The 18,879-nt window shown below is 36.3% G+C and overlaps 2 protein-coding genes across 2 annotated transcripts in view; one reads left to right on the top strand and one right to left on the bottom strand.

Moving 5' to 3' along the window:
* Window positions 1-8,220, bottom strand: part of LOC140040748 (phospholipase D1-like) — a 77,725-nt gene extending 69,505 nt beyond the window's left edge. The window contains exon 1 of the mRNA XM_072086911.1: window positions 8,035-8,220. The gene's annotated coding sequence lies outside the window, so the exon portion shown is untranslated. The remainder of the gene's footprint in view (window positions 1-8,034) is intronic.
* Window positions 8,221-8,361: 141 nt separating this feature from the next.
* The window catches only part of LOC140040751 (kinetochore protein Spc24-like), a 28,695-nt gene continuing 18,177 nt past the window's right edge, over window positions 8,362-18,879 (top strand). Inside the window, exon 1 of the mRNA XM_072086914.1 lies at window positions 8,362-8,502. The gene's annotated coding sequence lies outside the window, so the exon portion shown is untranslated. The remainder of the gene's footprint in view (window positions 8,503-18,879) is intronic.

The raw sequence follows: 18,879 nt of genomic DNA, 5'->3' as shown, positions 1-18,879 counted from the left end.
ATGTTTGCAATTACCTCAACCTTTTTTCCTATTCATTTGCCTGTAAATTGAAAAAAACGATGCGTTTTCAAAAAATCTTTAAAACATATAGACTAGGCTATGAATGAGGTAGGTGCCACCCGGAGAGGTAGAAATTCTCATATAACTTTTCTAGACCAGTTTTTTCTGGGGAATCCAAATATATTGGGTAAACGGGCTGTAACCTGAGAACTTTCGCGTGAGGGCGCTTTTTTCAAAATGGCTGCCAGTTACAGTAGACTATGATATCTTGGCAACCACTGGTCATAGAGAGTTGATTTTGGTGTCAAATTGTTTGGAATGTACATGTTCCTATTTGATGTAATAGAAAATTTTGTCAGAAAATGGCCGGAAATACCTCTATTGACCTTTGACCCAATATCTAACAGATATCATATCTCCGTAACTACTGGACACAGAAAGTTGTAATTGGTGTCAAACTCTCCAGAATATAGATGTTTATATTCAAACTAATAGAACATTATCTGTAAAAATGACCGGAAATAACGTTACTGACCTTTGACCCAAAATGCAAGACATTTCTCCTATCTGATCACGTTAATCCTGTCAATTAATTCATTTTGTGCCAATTGGAGGTTGACATTCTCATATTATTTTCTTGACCAGTTTTTCATGTGCAATCCGAGTAATATGAGATAAATAAGCCATAACAAGGCCAAGAATTTAATTCTTTTACTACATACATGCTTCCCTTTAGTGTTTCAGTCTGTATGTCGTGTATTAATCTTCAAGATCGCTCACATCACTGCAATCTGAAAAGTCTTCATATTCATTATGTGTAAACAGTTCCTGGACATCAGTGGGCATCACTGTCTCAATCCATTTAGGCTCCATTTGTTCGTTCCATCCATTGTGTGTACTGTTGTTGACAAAATCATTGACGTCTGCTGATTGCCATTCTTTAGTAATGAAGTTTGCTCTAAGTATATGAAACTCAAGGGTCTGCTGACATAGTGGCAGTAATGATATATCTGTAATCTTGATGTGTCTGGAAAACTTTCTGTTGAAGATATCATATCTTGCTTGATTTACACTTTTCCCCTTCACTCCATACAATGGTGAAACATACTCTTCAAGTTCCTCATACAACTCTTTTGATGGAACATCTGACACTCCAAGGTTGCAGAATGTCTCAGCACATTTTGCTTTGGATTCCAGAAGCTTCCAGCAGGTACGTTTTCCTTTCCGAACGAAAGCGGAGTTATACTCGTTACATGTGAAAGCATGGAATCCAATAAGGGATGATTTCTGCGCTTTTGTTAAATCAATGTCACTCAATTTCAGTACATTTTGGTATTTCCCAGTGTTTGTATCAATAATTACCCTCTGCCCATCACCCTATGAAATGAGATAGTGAAATGACTGGAATGTCAAAGTCTCCAGAATGGGAACGAATTATTACTACGCCTTGATTGTTATTTGTTAAAGCATGCTTTGCATGCAGGATGACTTTCGTGTCGGCTTCTTCTTGGCTACTATTAAGCTCCGGAACCAATACAACATCTCAGTTAGTAACGTAGATGCATTCTTTGTACGATGAAAAGTAGATAACATCACTCCTCATATCTGTTAGAATGCTTTCTTTCTTTGACACTAGTACACAGCGAATAAGCTCAATCAATCTGGTCTTGTTTTTGCCGTTGGCAAGGAAATTGTTAAAATCACGGGGCAATTTTGATATTTTTGAGCTTACAATTACTTTTGGTGCAATACCGCGTCTGTTTCTCGCAGTGCTCGACCAGGATCCATAACATCATCTCACTTTATTTTCGAATAGTGGTTAGAAACTCGAAATCAAGGCAAATGGGAAAGTAAGAGTACCGTATATTTCGGTGTATAAGTCGCACCTGTGTATAAGACGCACCCCCAACTGAGAGTAAAATATCGGTATTTTTTATATCGTCGATGTATAAGACGCACCTTATATTTCATCAAAACAATGTTTTTTTAAATTGTAATCAATATTATTGTAATAATATATTTTGTTATATCTACAACGGCGTCCTTTATTTAGGTTTTTTCTTACCTAGGCTCGACCGCGCCCAGCCTCAACAAGTTCTTTCTAACTTGTTATTCATGAGTTTCGCCGCAACATCGAGTGCATGACCGTGTGTGTAACACGCACGTGTGTGGGCTAGCCTCGCTCGATCATTTCGAGAGGGCGCACGTATTCATGGACAATCGTATTCGATTAGTATCTATGTATCCGAGAAGTGTGTACGCTAGGTCCATGCTATAATCACCTGGAGAATATACTAGTCGAATACCGTACACCATGTGCCACCAAAAGAAGGGCTTGCGCTTGGGGTACGGCGATCGTGCGTATAACTACTGTATAAATAAATACTATTCCAATCGTACGACGTAAACGTTTACAAATGAAATTTTATCGGAGCGCCATAATGAACAAATCTTTTCATCATATTTAGTATAACATCATGCTAAAATGACTTGAAAACTAGGCCTAGGCAGAAGCAGGTTGCCGTTACGTTAGTTAGTAGCAAACGAGGTGACGATAGCCTAGGCCTATGTACAATCTGTGTGGTGAGGCATTTATGTTCGGTGTATAAGACGCACCCTTAATTTAGAGGTCAAATTTGCGTGTCAAAAGTGCGACTTATACACCGAAATATACGGTAATATAAGCTAATCGGGATGTTTTAGGAAAGCTTCTTGCCACCTCAACAAAGCATGGTAGAATAATTGACTTTAAGAAAGCCTTTGAGTATCCATTTACCCCTGTCCGCTAAGCCTTGCTAATGCAGATGGGACAAGACGAACAACTCAGAAAAGTGTCCTAATGGAAATTCTCATCAAAAGTTCAACAGATGTTATAGATCCTGGTCGGGCACTGCCAGCAAAGCTATTGTCATTGCCTATGTTGTTGACTTAATGGTATTAATCAGAACATTTACATCTTACCCTGATACGTACGAGGATCTTGTAGCAAAGGTTTTCAACAGCATCCCTAAAGGATACAAGCGTGTTGATATTGTTACCGATGCATACCTGCCAAAAAACATTAAGTCTGTTGAGAGAAACATACGCGGTATTGCACCAAAAGTAATTGTAAGCTCAATAATATCAAAGTTGGCCCGTGATTTCAACAATTTCCTTGTCAACGGCGAGAACAAGACCAAATTGATTGAGCTTATTCGCTGTGTACTAGTGTCAAAGAAAGAAAGCATTCTAACAGATATGAGGAGTGATGTTATCTACTTTTCATCGTACAAAGAATACATCTACGTTACTAACTGAGATGTTGTATTGGTTCCGGAGCTTAATAGTAGCCGGAAGAAGAAGCATACACGAATGTCATCCTGCATGCAAAGCATGCTTTAACAAATAACAATCAAGGCGTAGCAATAATTCGTTCCCATTCTGGAGACATTGATATTCCAGTCATTGCACTATCTCATTTCATAGATATTGGGCAGAGGGTAATTATTGATACAAACACTGGGAAATACTGAAAGGTACTGAAATTGAGTGACATTGATTTAACAAAAGCGCAGAAATCATCCCTTATTGGATTCCATGCTTTCACAGGTAACGATTATAACTCCGCTTTCTTTCGGAAAGGAAAACGTACCTGCTGGAAGCTTCTGGAATCAAAAGCAAAATTTGTTGACACATTCTGCAACCTTGGAGTGTCAGATGTTCCATCAAAAGAGTTGTATGAGGAATTTGAAGAGTATGTTTCACTATTGTATGGAGTGAAGGGGAAAAGTGTAAATCAAGCAAGATATGATATCTTCAACAGAAAGTTTTCCAGACACAACAAGATTACAGATATATAATTACTGCCACTATGTCAGCAGACCCTTGAGTTTCATATACTTAGAGCACACTTCATTACTAAAGAATGGCAATCAGCAGACGTTAATGATTTTGTCAACAACAGTACACACAATGGATGGAACGAACAAATGGAGCCTAAATGGATTGAGACAGTGATTCCCACTGATGTCCAGGAACTGTTTACACATAATGAATATGAAGACTTTTCAGATTGCAGTGATGTGAGCGATCTTGAAGTTAATACACGACATACAGTTTGAAACACTAAAGGGAAGCATGTATGTAGTAAAAGAATTAAATTCTTGGCCTTGTTATGGCTTATTTATCTCATATATTCGGATTGCACATGAAAAACTGGTCCAGAAAATAATATGAGAATGTCAACCTCCAATTGGCACAAAATGAATTAATTGACAAGATTAACGTGATCAGATGGGAGAAATGTCTTGCATTTTGGGTCAAAGGTCAGTAACGTTATTTCCGGTCATTTTTACAGATAATGTTCTATTAGTCTGAATATAAACATCTATATTCTGGAGAGTTTGACACCAATTACAACTTTCTGTGTCGAGTAGTTACGGAGATATGATATCTGTTAGATATCAGGTCAAAGGTCAATAGAGGTATTTCCGGCCATTTTCTGACAAAATGTTCTATTACATCAAATAGGAACATGTACATTCCGAACAATTTGACACCAAAATCACCTCTCTATGACCAGTGGTTGCCAAGATATCATAGTCTACTGTAACTGGCAGCCATTTTGAAAAAAGCGCCCTCACGCGAAAGTTCTCAGGTTACAGCCCGTTTACCCAATATATTTGGATTCCCCAGAAAAAACTGGTCTAGAAAAGTCACATGAGAATTTCTACCTCTCCGGGTGGCACCAACCTCATTCATAGCCTAGTCTAATATGTAAGTTCGAGAAATATTATACATATGTTTTCAGATTCTTCGGAAGCCAAATTTTTCATTCCCGATGTGTTTTTAAGGGCTTGACCAATTCATTTTTGCGTAATTAACGTAATTAAAAACACTACCCACTTTAGCCAAGTGGGTATATTTTACTTTCTAGGGAGTCAATCAATTTGCGCATGCGCGACCTTTCGGCTTTTTTACTCTCTAACGATTCTCGGTCCTCCGCCGATCTTCCTCGCGCTCGACTCGATCGATCTCCTCGACTTGATCGATCTCCTCGACTCGATAAACTAGGATAAAAATACATACGAATAATAAGTCTAAGATTAAGATTGTTTTGCGTGGTTATTTGAAAATATAGACGGATCAAACTGCAATGTTTAATCATGGAGGTACAAAAGCATAACAAATTTTAGAAGAATAATTATTAAACAAAATACCATCACTGACAGAAGGGTGTTGTCGGATTACTGGAATGGAATGACCATAGACAATTCTATGGTTTCATTACAGATTTATTGTCCCTTTGACTAATTAAAAAAAAAAATTTTTTTTTAATATTTCAAAAAAAAAGTGCGTCATTTTGAAGTATCATAATAGTTATTAACTTTCACCAAAAATGAGTTGGAAAAAAAATAATTGAACCAAAATATGGACGTTTTTTTGTTCAAAAAATAACTTTGACTTCCAGTCAAAGTTTTCGATCAAAACATATCTCATAATGCAACGCGCTTGTTTGGCTACTCTGTATGCATAATCATAAACCTTCCTCGCGATCTGTGTGAAAAAACCTTCTGTCTGAACCGCGATGAGTTCTAAACAATCCTAATTAGCATCATGCATAATGTATACTCGTGGTTTGAAAGAAGAAGAAATGTAATCAAATTAATTTACCTGTTAATTACGTAAATTTGTTGTTTTTGCCTCGAATTTTTGACTTAAAGTGAATAACTTTAATATTACTTTGATATGGCCAATTTAAATTTAGAAAATTTTTTTTTTTTCATTTTTTGTGTCTCAAGGGACAATACATCTTTAAAAAAGGATAAAAAAATATCAACCAAAGAATACATTTGACCAAATAAATGCTGTGAGAGCAGTTGACTGAGTAGAGTAAACAAAAGTGTCACTTATTTTGAAATGTATACAATACACAATATACACAGATGAACACGCTTCGTTACTGTTTATGATGATCAAACGTACGATTGTCAATCCATAGAGTAATAATTCTAGCTAGCTAGCCTAGTACTAGGCCCTAGGCTAGGGCTAGCCTGGCCTGAGGGCCCGGGGGGGTCACTTGTATATAAACCAAACGGGGGGGTGCAGCAGCCACTTCAAGACACGAGGCACTTGCGCTACCTGTTTTACTGAAAAATACTACGGACTTGAACTACCATTTACCAAAATCCAGTGTTCTCTAAAAAGACGGCAGAAACAAGGCCACGCCAGAGAGGGCGCAAAATTTGTACTGGTTCCCAGCATGATCTGCGCATGGCCAAAGAGACCGTTCATGAAAAAATCACGAACGTGTTTTGAAAGTTTATCGCGCATCCGCGGGGTGCATGACGACAATGATCAAGAGTGGTCACAGTTGAATGATTTTGTCCTAGGCTGGATGTTTCATAGTCATAGTCATAGTCATATATACTTTATTGTCCATTTAAAAAAAACAGAAATGTGATTTGAAAACTGGCAAAATACAAAAATATAAATATGAAATACAATTTACAAAACACACACAAAAAGTTAAGTGGCTAAAAATAAAAAAAAATAAAAAAAAAAAAAAAAAACTGCGAAAACTCTAGGCCTATTCAAAGGTATTTAGCGATGGGCTTATAGCATCCAGTATGCTTCAATACCTGCAAAATTTGGCGATAAATCGTGACATTTTGACACGGGTGGGCGGGCTAGGGACTTAAACTACTAATTTCACCCTGTCATTTCCCACACTTGTGCTACCAACTCTTCATATTTTCCCACACTTGTGCTCACCAGGCCCTCGAAAATATACCCGTAAATGCGGCACCTCCCCGTATGGAAATATTTAAGAGTGACCCCCCCCCCCCGGCCCTGAGGGCCTAGGCTAGTAGGCTAACTAGGCCTAGACTGGGCCTAACGGTTTACGATGAAAACAGTCGCGTCTGAAATAGGTCGCATTTGAAATCGGTCGCGATAAAATTAACTTCAGGTATTTTGTATGGCGCACAGCTACAGCTATACTTTTGATGATATCGGTCGAGATTGAAATCGGAGTGAGATGTAGCAGGATATATATTTTCTTCGTATAGATTTATTCTATATTTTTTAGGAACTAGATTTCTTATTATTATTTAATAATTTATTTATGTGGATATTTTTTATTTGGTTAATAAATATTATTATCAATCGTTAATTTTTTTTTATTTTTCGGCCCGGGACGATTCGGCCCTGAGACGATTCGGCACACTTAAATTTATCGGCTTTGATATGCATTTTATAAGCATAAAATAAGCTTTTTTCCCCAAACTTTATTTTCAGAGAGACGATAGGGTAGTACTACTAGGAATAAAGATGCAATAAAGCAAACATTTTGAAAACATTGTCGAAAATGATCATTTTTTAGTCACGCGAACGATGTAAACAAGTTACGTCCTCTGTTGGTTGCTTGGCGAATGCACGAAATAAACAAGGTTTTCGAAGTAATAAATTGAATATAAAATTCTGTTTTTTTAGTAATTTATTATATATATTATTATTATATCAACATTGTCATTGTCAATATCAATAAAATACGGATTGTTGAACACCTTTAAAAACTTGATAAATACCAACAAAAATTAATATGAATTTGGTCTAAAGTGAGACGTTTCGTCCCACCAAAAGTGGGCCGAATAGTCCCGGGCCGAATCGTCTCAGGGCCGAATCGTCCTGGAACCATACAAATAAGCGTGACCAAAATAAAGCGCGACCAAAATAAAACGCAACCGATATCATAACGTAAACTAATGATAAAAAGCGTATCTAGCGGCGTTCCATACAAAATACTGGAATATTGATTTTATTTTTATTGCGACCAATTTCAAGCGCGACCGATTTCATCTGACACCAGCCTAACTAGCCTAGGCCTCTTCTAGGCTAGGTAGGCTAGCTAAGCTACCTAGGCCTGGGCCTATACATAGGCCTATTACTAATAGGTATTAGTTAGGGGCCTAGCTAGCCTAGGCCTAGGCCTAGGCCTAGGCCTAGATTTCAATCCAATGAAAATAAAACCACGAATAACGTAACGATACTTACTTATAATACAGACTGACTCCTTCTCCTCCCCAATGACTAGCTAGGAGGGCATAGGTCTAGTAGAGATAGAAGCTTTTTGATGATGGTTGTTTCTGTTTTCTACCCCATGCACCCAGCAAGCAGGTACCACACGATGTTGTGTAGAGGAGGCGCGCCCATTTTCCGGCCGCGCTTCGGATAGGTAAAACACTAGGCCTAGCAACTAACTTACTTTTTAGTAGTACTTCCTACTTTATAAACATGTAATCTGATTGGCCGGCTTCTGAAAATCAAGAGTGCATTGTCCAATCGCTTCGAATTCGAGGAGCGCTGAATCAGTAGTGCAATAAATCGTCCACACAGTGAGTGCACCACCGGACCACACCAAGACCACACAGGAGAGTCGAAGTTGGGAAAGAGATCGTACAAAAAAGGGGTTAATAATAAGCAGAAACTGTTACCAAGTTTGCAGATATTTGTAAAGGAATCGTAAGTAACCTAAAAATATGTTGATATATATTTAAAGTTAAATGAATGAATAGGCTTACCTTGGGGTAACATTGATTATGCATGGACCATGGTGTAGTACTAGTAGCCAAAGACTGTTTTATTAATTAATAAATATTATTATTAATATTAATAGGCCTAGCCTATGGCTAGGCTAGGCCCTATCTATATGGGATAGGCCCTAGGCCTAGGCCTCCTTCCTAGCTAGAGGCCTACGAGGCCTAGGCCCTATCTTCAAAGATAGCCTAGCCTATAGAATAGGCCTAATTCGGGCCAGGAATAGAGGGTAGTAACAAAGTGCGAGGCACGGGAGGCAGGGAAGGCATGCGAGGCAAGTCAGAAATTTATGCGAGGCATCGTTTTACCATCATCAAAAAATGCGAGGCATCATTTTATCATTTCTCAAAATTGCAAGGCAGGAAATCACCGAAATTGAAGTAGCCTAGGCCTAGGCCCGCTAGGCTAGTTTCCCTTTGCACCTGCCTTGTATTTTAACCAACTTTATCCTGAATACCACAGCTTAGAATTAGTAGGCCTACTTTAATGAAGAAAAATCACATAAAAGTAACAATAAATCCATTAAATTCGTGATTTTACAGACGTTGTTTTTCTCGCATTTTGCACACTCAATGTTCAATATTTTGGTTTCTATGGAACGCCAAAAGAGCAAAATTAATTAGAGGCTAAAAACTCTGTGGAATCCATTTATATTTAACGCATTATTTGGTGAAAATCAAGTACAATTTGAATAGATTTTGTCACTGTCAGTAAGGAAAAATGTTACTGTTGATAATGTACACGGTTTCGTTAACCTTTTAAAGAATAAAATAGAAAAATTCATCATAATATCCTTAGTAGGATGTCCTAGGTCTAGACTAGGTAGTGATGTTGATTTAGGATCGATTATTATTCGTTGAAAACAGAACAGTATCAGCAGTAACATATTACAACATTTTTATTGACAAATTAACAAATATATTGAAATGAAACGTGTTTTTCACCAATAAATGCATGAGAAATTGACGCATTCCACTGAGTTTTAGTCCTCTATTATCGTTGCTCTTTTGGCGCTCCATAGAAACAAAAATATTGAACATTGAATAAGTGAAATTCGCGAACAGTGTGCGAGAAACACGCCTGTAAAATCATTAATTTAAGGATTTATTTGTTACTTTTTATGTGATTCTTTCATTAAAGTACTCATGAGGTATACTTCTAAGGTGTGGTATTCACACGATAAAGTTAGTTATCAAATTTGGAGTAAAAATACAAGCGAAGGAAACTAGCGCCAGGTTTATTAGTACGTACATGGACAACAATAAATAAAAATCGTTCGTAATATACCTAGCTTACTAAAACAGGAATAGTGTATCATTATTAAATATTACACCAATTATTATTATATCAAAATTGATTAAATTATTTTCTACATAGGCCTCTTATCTAGGTTAGGGCTAAGCATATTAGCTAAAGTTTAATTTTAGGCCTAGTATTACAATTGTCGGACGTAAGTCTTTTTTCACACGCGCTCCAGAATTCTGTCGCAATTTTTTTCTTTGCGGCATGTTATTGGATCGGCATATCAGTTACCTTTTATTCACCGCCAGTTATTGAACTTGTCCTGGCAATCGCTGTTCACCTTATTTGCGAGAGAGGTACACGTGTTGTTCCTAGAGAATGGAATGTCAAAAATGTCTTTGGCACGCCGCTCAGAGAGAAGTCTGTGCATTGCTGCTGAAACCACGTGCTATAGGAGGGGAATGCGCCACAATCCTCTGAGCTGAGGGCTGAATCATTCCGCTACCTGCTAAATAGTAAAGAGGGATTTTCCATCTCTCGGGTCTACCGGATCTAGGCGCAGGGGTGTGACAAAATATTATTTTCACTCTGCTATGTTCGAGAGACATGTGAGTGAACACGCTCGAAATGCCAACAAACATTGCAGTCATTTGATGAGTGTGTCGCTATAACAATTATTGTTTATCGAAAGTTGAAGACTGTCGTTCAGATTTTTGAACCGTAGTTTGGGCACTTTTGTAAAAGTAAAATTTGACACGATATGACTTGAATGAAAAAACAATCGTTACATAAAAATAAACAACATGATGAGTGTATACACGAATCTATTTAGATACGCTTGTATCGATTGATTATTAGGCCTATAATATAGCATAATAGCACGTTAAGCTATGCCTCGCACCTTTTTGAAATTGTAAACTATATGCCTCGCATGCCTCGCACTTTTGGAAATGATAAAATGATGCCTCGCACAAATATTTGGCATGCCTCGCTTGCCTCGCTGCCTCGCACTTTGTCAACACTCGGAATAGATAGGGCCTAGCCTAGGCCTACACTATTCGTTTATTTATTTTTTCCACTCACTATAGGCCTAGGATATATAGGCTAGGCCTATATATAATTGGTTTACGATGAAATCGGTCGCGATAAAATCAACTTCCGGTATTTTGTATGGCGCGCCGCTAGAGCAAGGAAAAATTTCATTTGAAAATTTTGTTTAGCAAAATTGCTAATCAAACTGATTTTAGAAATGTGTAGCAAAAAGGTTGTTTTGTATAGCTTTTTGCTATGCTACACTGGCGAAATTATTCCCTGTAGAGCTATACGTTTGAAAGCGGTCGCGTTTGAAATCGGTCGCGCTATTTTGTATGGAGCAAGATGCATGCTAGCGGGATATACATTTTACTTTTTTTTTTTATTTCACAGGTCTCGGAGAAGAAGGACTGTGTCTTTTCTAAATGGCCATTTCTAAACACGTTTAAATATTTTATTAGGCATATAATAATTTACCTCTATTTTATTATGTACTGTAATTAATATATTATATAGAGAATATACCGTACGTCTGTGTCTTTTATTAATCAAACAATATATAGCCTGTAAAGCCAGCGTATCCATTTTTATACTTATGCATACTGTGGCAGATATATCATATCCATGTCGTTAAAAACTTACTATTGGATTACCTTATTTTAATTTCTATTTTATTTATGTCCGTACGTTATGTAGGATAATATTAAGTATAGGCCTATAATGAATATTGTTGAGGCAAATCACGTGTATATGTTTAGGCCTAAAATATTTTCTAGTAAAAAATGATTAAAATATATGCGGATCGTTAAAAGGCGAGTTACTGAAATAAATCTCGAAATAGGCCATATCGTGGATGCGCCTTCTATGATCGTGCAGACGTTAACTGCACGTTATTTTGCTGACGGGGATTCCCTTTTAAAAATAACACGCACTAGTGTGTCAAATCATGGACAAAACACGTACGATCATTGTCCATGGACATGTAAAGATGACGTATAATAGGCCTATTACTATATAACCATACGTTTGAAACATCTATAGGCCTGCACATGTTTTTGTGAAACCTAGTTCCATGGTGAAATTATGTATAATTTACGTATATACTGTACGTCGGCGATACTATTTTAAATTTGAATTATCTTTTATTTCTTCATTTATAATAATCACTAAATAAATGTAAATGATTAAGTACCACTCAGTGTCACGCCGTTCGTAAATCTAAATGTTTAAATATCAGTGCAAGATTACCTCTTTGAGAATTGTGCCCACCTTTATTATCCATCCATTATTATTCTTACATCTAGGCCTACAGTATCATTGTACAATGTAGATAGATTTATAACGGCATATTATTTTATTAGTATTATCCTAAAACCATGCTCACGTAAGAGTGGCGGATATCAAACGTAAAAATCATCGTCATACATCATCTTCCTTTATTGCATAAACCTCATTAAACTGGTATCCACTTGCAGGTATAGAACTAGTTTCGTAATTAACTGTGATTAAAAAATACGCAATAGGCGCGTCTACTTGTTTAATTCAACAATTTTAAAATTTTAAACAGTGGCATGCTAATCTTTTCAAAAACTTAAACAAAATTCAACTAGAGGGTACTCCGAGAGTACAAACCTCCGCCTATTGTAAAATTCCCCTACATAAAATTTTCCCGGAAAATATATATTTAAAAAAAATTTTTTTTCTTTGACCCTGACCCTTCAAAATTTAAACACAATTATATGATGTGTTATTGATCATTGTGGCTAAGTTTGGTGAGAATTGGATAAAAACTGTGGTCTCTAGGCAGTAAAATAGTTTTTTGTTAGTTGTGACCTTGAACTATGACCTTTCCCCTCACAATCAAACTCGTCCAAGCTTTTGGGGCATAGATCACTGGCCAAATTTGGTAAGAATCGCATGAAAACTGTGGCCTCCAGGCTGTTCACAGACACACACACAAACACACACACGCTCAAACAAACATACAGGGGTGAAAACATAACCTCCTTGGCGGAGGTAATAACACATTTTAAAACGATTTTCTAAACGAAAACATTACAATTATTCATTGACACCTGTAAGATAAAATGAAAACACAAATTATTTATAAATAATGAGATAAATATTTATATTTACTGTACTAAAAAAATAATAACGATCGAGGTAAACAAAATGTTAATAGTATTAGAAATTCTAAATTCAAAATTAACTAAAAACATAATTAGCGTTTTCATTAAAAATGTATCTAGTGCGTCCCATGCAAAAAAGCGCGACCGATTTCAAACGCGACCGATATTATTAAACGTATAGCTCTCGGCGCGCCATACAAAATACCGAAAGTTGATTTTATCGCGACCGATTTCAAACGCGACCGATTTCATCTGACACCATATAATTTACACAACAACATATATTAAATGCGAGTGGATGGAGGTCACAGTAAGTTCACTGAACTTTAAGTCGTGACCCCCGTATACCTATAAGTATACTAACATTGCTACAGAGTAAACTAAAATATAAATATCTTTGTTATTATTGGACCTAGGTTAGATATCTAGCCAATCAAATTACAATATTCGCCACATCACATTGTGACATGTGCTCCTCATCGTATAGCCAAGCTGATCCATTTGTTGTGATCGGTGAACGTGCGAAAAAATCATACCTTTTGTTGTTATACTATACAGTATTATTATTAATATTATTATATTAATTAATTTAAAATGTCATCGAAGCGTGCGCATTGGCGAGAAACCGAAGTAAAATACCTTATTTCATTGTGGGGAAGCCCTGAGTTCAGAGATCGGTTGGAAGTGAAAAACTGGCGTAAAAGCACCGACAGCAAGATGTCTGTGTTCAACGAGATGGTGGACACGTAATAGCAGATGGGCCATCCTCATAAAGAAGGATTTAATATCCAAACGAAATTAAAGGGGTCGTCATATAAAGTGGCGAAAGACCGAGTAAATAAATCTGGAGCCGGTGCAAGTACGGGATTTGAACATTTTTCTGCCATAAATGATATTTCAGGTCATAGACCAAATATAAACCCAAACCCCAAAACGATCGGCTGGTTGGTATGCCTGACAACCAATCGATAATGCCGAGCCCAAGTGTTCGGTCTAGGCCTGTAACTCCTAAACCAACCACTACTACTTTTAATAACGAAGGTAGTATGCGTGTGTTAGAGTTTGGTTAATCGCCAGCGAGTGACATCATATCCGTTTGTAACGCAACTTCGTTGCAATGAATCTGAACACTTTGCTCTTACGACGCTCATTAAAATATGACCTTGGCTGTGATACGAAAGCATAACTCCGTAGGTCTGAACATACCCTTAGAAAATGATAAAGATGATTTGATATTTACAACTTGTGATCTTCCTGATAAGTATGACTCAACCACATATCTTGGTCATGTTATCTCCTTGGATTTATGTGATGAGTTCGATATAAAGCGGCAATACAGATCTTTGTGTATCCGAGCCATTTAGTATGTGTTCTATCAATGTGAAATAGTGTCTTATTTAGAACATATTGTGTAAATATGTATTGTGCTACATTATGGTGCAACTATAATCAAGGTACTGTACCTTGTGATCTCTCCAGAGTCCAGGTATGCTACAATAATGGTTTAAGAATGTTGTTGCAAAGGCCTCGACATTGCAGTGCCAGCCTCATGTTTACGGAATGTATAATTCCTTCTTTTTATGAATTTTTAAGAAAATCAATATATGGCTTGATGTGTAGACTTAATGCAAGCAAAAATATTTTAATCTCAACGATTATAAGCAACGTCTTAGTTAAGTCGAAGATGCTCTCCAGGTGGAATGTCATCCTGAGATGAGTAGTAGTAATTAGTCTGTTTTATTTCATTTATATGTAATTTTTTACCTTCTATGGACCAGAGTTTCCGAAATAAAAGATTGAATGAATGAATGAATAAACCAATTTACCATGCACACCATATTGTTTTAATTCATTAAAAAGCAGGTTATGATTTATGGTGTCAAAAGCCTTTTGCAAATCTAAAAAAATAGCAGCTGTAACATTACCTTCATTTGCTCTAGCTCGCTATGTCCCATTAGGACTACTCAATCAGAAGCTAAAGCAAGCAACAGTTATAGTTCTAAGGATGACAGTTTTGCGAAAATGGAAACTCCACTATAATTTATAGAATCCAGCTGCTACAGTAGACCCAAAAACATCTGGGAAAAGAGTCTATTAGGACATGTCATGCTAAAATAAATTACAAATCCCTAAGCATTTCTGGTATGAGTCCCATTTGACTATAATACTGACTTTTGACTGTAATTCACTGTCAGATATTCATTGAATTATTATCGAAACAGTCCATTAAAGTTTGTGTTTGTAAAGGATACTTCACACTTGAAATATCTAGGGTGATGAAGTGACCCCCAGACTTGACCTTAGCAATAAAATTAACTAAAGTGACAGAAATTGAGTATTCACTTCTGTAACAAAAAAATAATATTTATTCACATATAAAAAGAGAAAAGAAACCAAAAAACCATTGTCTGACAGACAATATTTATTGCTTTAAGTTTAAATTACATTTGAAATAAAAATATTTTTCAATAAGCGAGCAGCATTTTTTGTAAGAAATATTTCTTGTTTAGAATGTAGTTAGAAAAATCAATGATTGGCTGGGATGGTGAGAGGAGAAAGAAGGTTGGGGGTTGCAGTTTATCAAAATTAGATATTTTAATTATCAGCCAATATGACACACTATTCATTTACAGTTTACAACATACCGGTACTGTACTTAAACCATAGGCCTATCAAGTATCATAGCTATGTATAGAGTTCAGCGGTGTGACGTCACAACAATAGATGGCGCTGCATGGTTGCTAGCCAACCAAAAACTGCGTTCGACGCTTCTATGTTGATAAACTGTATAGATCTGTACTTCTATCAAATTATGTATCTTATTCGTAGCTCTTTTTTTTTAACTAAAATTGTTGAACAATAAATACTGATTATTAAAAACAAATATTTAGTGATCTTTTGAAATTTTAGTTTGTTTTTATTGAAAATTATTAAGTTTTAAAATGACTACTTCCATAAGTGACCTTGGAGTCACACAGGCAGGTTGAATCAATTTTTTGGTTGGCTAGCAACCACAGAACTCTATACCCCTCTCATTTTTAAGCAAATCTGGGAAAAATTTGTTTTTAAAAAACAGTGTGGGGTGGAGGTTGGTAAGTATAGGGAGATACTGGCGTCGGGTGTTATATACTGAGAAGGCTTTAAACTAATTTTGAAACCCGCCCTCGGGTTGTACTTGTACTGTATATTATACTATATGACACAAAATAGACAGAATTCAGTACTAACAGTTCAATTCAATTCAATTCAAAGAACATTTATTCACGTCCAAAAGACAAAAGAAACAAAAACAAAATGGCAAGTGATAAAACAAGAAAATGGACGAAGGCAAATCCCAAAAAGATTACAATCTTGTGACGGGATTGCCTTACATATTTAAATTAAGAGAAGAAAAAAATATAAATAAAGAAAATAAATTAATTAAACAATAAAGAAATACAAAATATATATAAAACCAGTAGATAAAAGTTGGAATAAAAAGTAAAAAAAGAACAGAAAAAAGTACAGCTGCATGGCATATAGCGAATTATGATGACAAATGAATAATAAAGATAGCAAGTCACGGAACATGGAAACAACGACCAAATCAAACAGATCGATCAGTAATGAGACAAAAGGTAATTTTTAATGTTATTATTGAATGAATAGCGGTTAGCAGCACAGGAAAGTAGTCCTGATAGCTTTTTTTTTTTAAGGATAGAGAGTTTAATGATGTTTGTAGGGTAAGTGTTGGCCCAGACAATGTTACCATAGCTCAAATAAGGAAGGATGAGTGTGCAATAAAGGGTCCTGAGAATATTAGTTGGGAGGAAGGAAGAAAGCCTAGAAATGATCCCAAGGTTCTTAGACACTTTGTTCTCAATTTCTTGGATATGGGGTTTCCATGAGAGAGAGTTGTCGATGATAATGCCAAGAAATTTATTATACTTTACAGAGGGGATTTCTTGATTATCAATAACGACTTTAAGTGGGGACACATCAATACCTCTAGTCAACTGCGGGGTTCCGAATAGGATGTAACTACATTTATTATGATTGAGGGAGAGTTTGTTGGCAATAAAGTACTGGGACAAGGGGATAACGTTGGTATTAAACGTGTCAAAAAGAGTTTGGATATTTTTGTTGGCATGACAAACTGTAGTGTCATCAGCATATAGAAACAAATTTAGCAGGTTTGAGGTTCGGTGGATATCATTAATGTAAAGGGTGAACAGAAGAGGGCCAAGTAAGGAGCCCTGGGGAACGCCACAGGTGATAGGGCAAAAATTAGAAATAGAGTTAAAATATTTAGTACATTGGGAGCGGTTAGTGAGATAGCATTTGAAAACGTTTAAGGCGGGTCCTCGGATTCCATAGTGAGACAATTTAAAAAGAAGAATATTATGATCAATGGTGTCGAAAGCCTTGGAAAGGTCGATGAAAAGTCCGATTTCAAATTGACGATTTTCGAATGCATGAATAATTTTGTTAGTGAGGTCGATCAAAGCCATGGAGGTGTTATGTCCATTTCTAAAGCCATATTGTCTCTTGAAGAGGATGTTATGTTTGCTGATAAATGAAAATGTTCTATCATAGATAACTCTTTCAAAGGCTTTCGAAAAGATTGACAGGATGGAGATAGGACGATCGATAGTTAGAAAGGTTGGATTTGGGGCCAGATTTGTAAACAGGGGTAACGCGCGCCAGCTTCAACCTGTTCGGAAAAACACCTTTGCAGAGGACAAGATTAAAAATGTGACACAAGGGAAGGGAGATAAGGTTGATAACATGTTTAATGGCTTTAGTATGGAAGTCATCAGTACCAGGAGCTTTATTGTTATCGAAGGAAGAGATAATTCTTATGATATCATCTTCTAGGACAGGGGTTAAGAACATTGATTTCGGATTTGGTTGAGGAAGAAATTCTTTGAAAGAAACATTGCTGGGAGGGATTTTGTTAGCAAGGGAGGGTCCGATTTCGACAAAAAAATCATTAAATTCTTTAGAAATAATGACGGGGTCTTTAGTTGGTACTCCGTTACAGTTGACAGGGGTATTGCCTTTGTTTTGGTTTCGGTTTTTATGGTTCAATAAAGAGTTAATTGCTTTCCAGGTTGCCTTAATATCATTTTTTTGCTTGGTGAAAATATCATGAAAGTGAATTCTTTTGGCAATTTTGATAGTGGAGTTAAGTTTATTACGATATCATTTATATTTGATTTCATTGGCAGGAGAAGGGCGGTGAAGAAATTTTGCATAGAGTTTATGTTTATACTTTATTGATTTGAGCAGGCCATTTGACATCCAAGATTTAATTTTTTTGTTCTTGTTTGTATTGTTCCTTTTCAGTAACGGGAAGTGTTGGTCATAAAGGGCTTTAAGTTTGTTATCAAAGAGGTCATAAGCAAAGTCAGGATCATTAGAATTAAGGATATCAAACCAAGTTAGATTAGAGACATCATGGTAAAAGTTGTTAAGAGACGTATTGTTAATCTGTCTGAGAGATGGGATCTCTTCATTGTTTGAGCTAGTGGCAAAACTATCAGAGAGGTTTGAAATATTAAAAACAGGGAGATGATCAGAGATATCACTATATAGCAGACCACTTATATGAGAACAATCAAATTGATTTGTAATAATATTATCTAATAATGAGGCTGTGGAATTTGTTATTCGGGATGGTCTGTCGATAAGTGGAAGATAGTGATTGCTAAACAGTGTGTTAATGAATTGACGGGCAGTATTGTCGGATTCATGTTTCAGAATGTCAATGTTAAAGTCTCCAAGAATATAAACATTTTTATTTTCTTTTGTTAAATTGGAAAGGACAATGTCAAGTTCAATTAAGAATTGATTTGGGTCAGAGGAGGGGGGTCTATATACAGTACCCACTATAATGTTTTTGTGATGAGGCCGTTTA

This window comes from Antedon mediterranea, chromosome 2 (genome assembly GCF_964355755.1).
Source record: "Antedon mediterranea chromosome 2, ecAntMedi1.1, whole genome shotgun sequence".
NCBI lineage: Eukaryota > Metazoa > Echinodermata > Crinoidea > Comatulida > Antedonidae > Antedon > Antedon mediterranea.
Note: the sequence above shows the minus strand (reverse complement) of the source record. Positions and strands in the feature narration are given on the sequence as shown.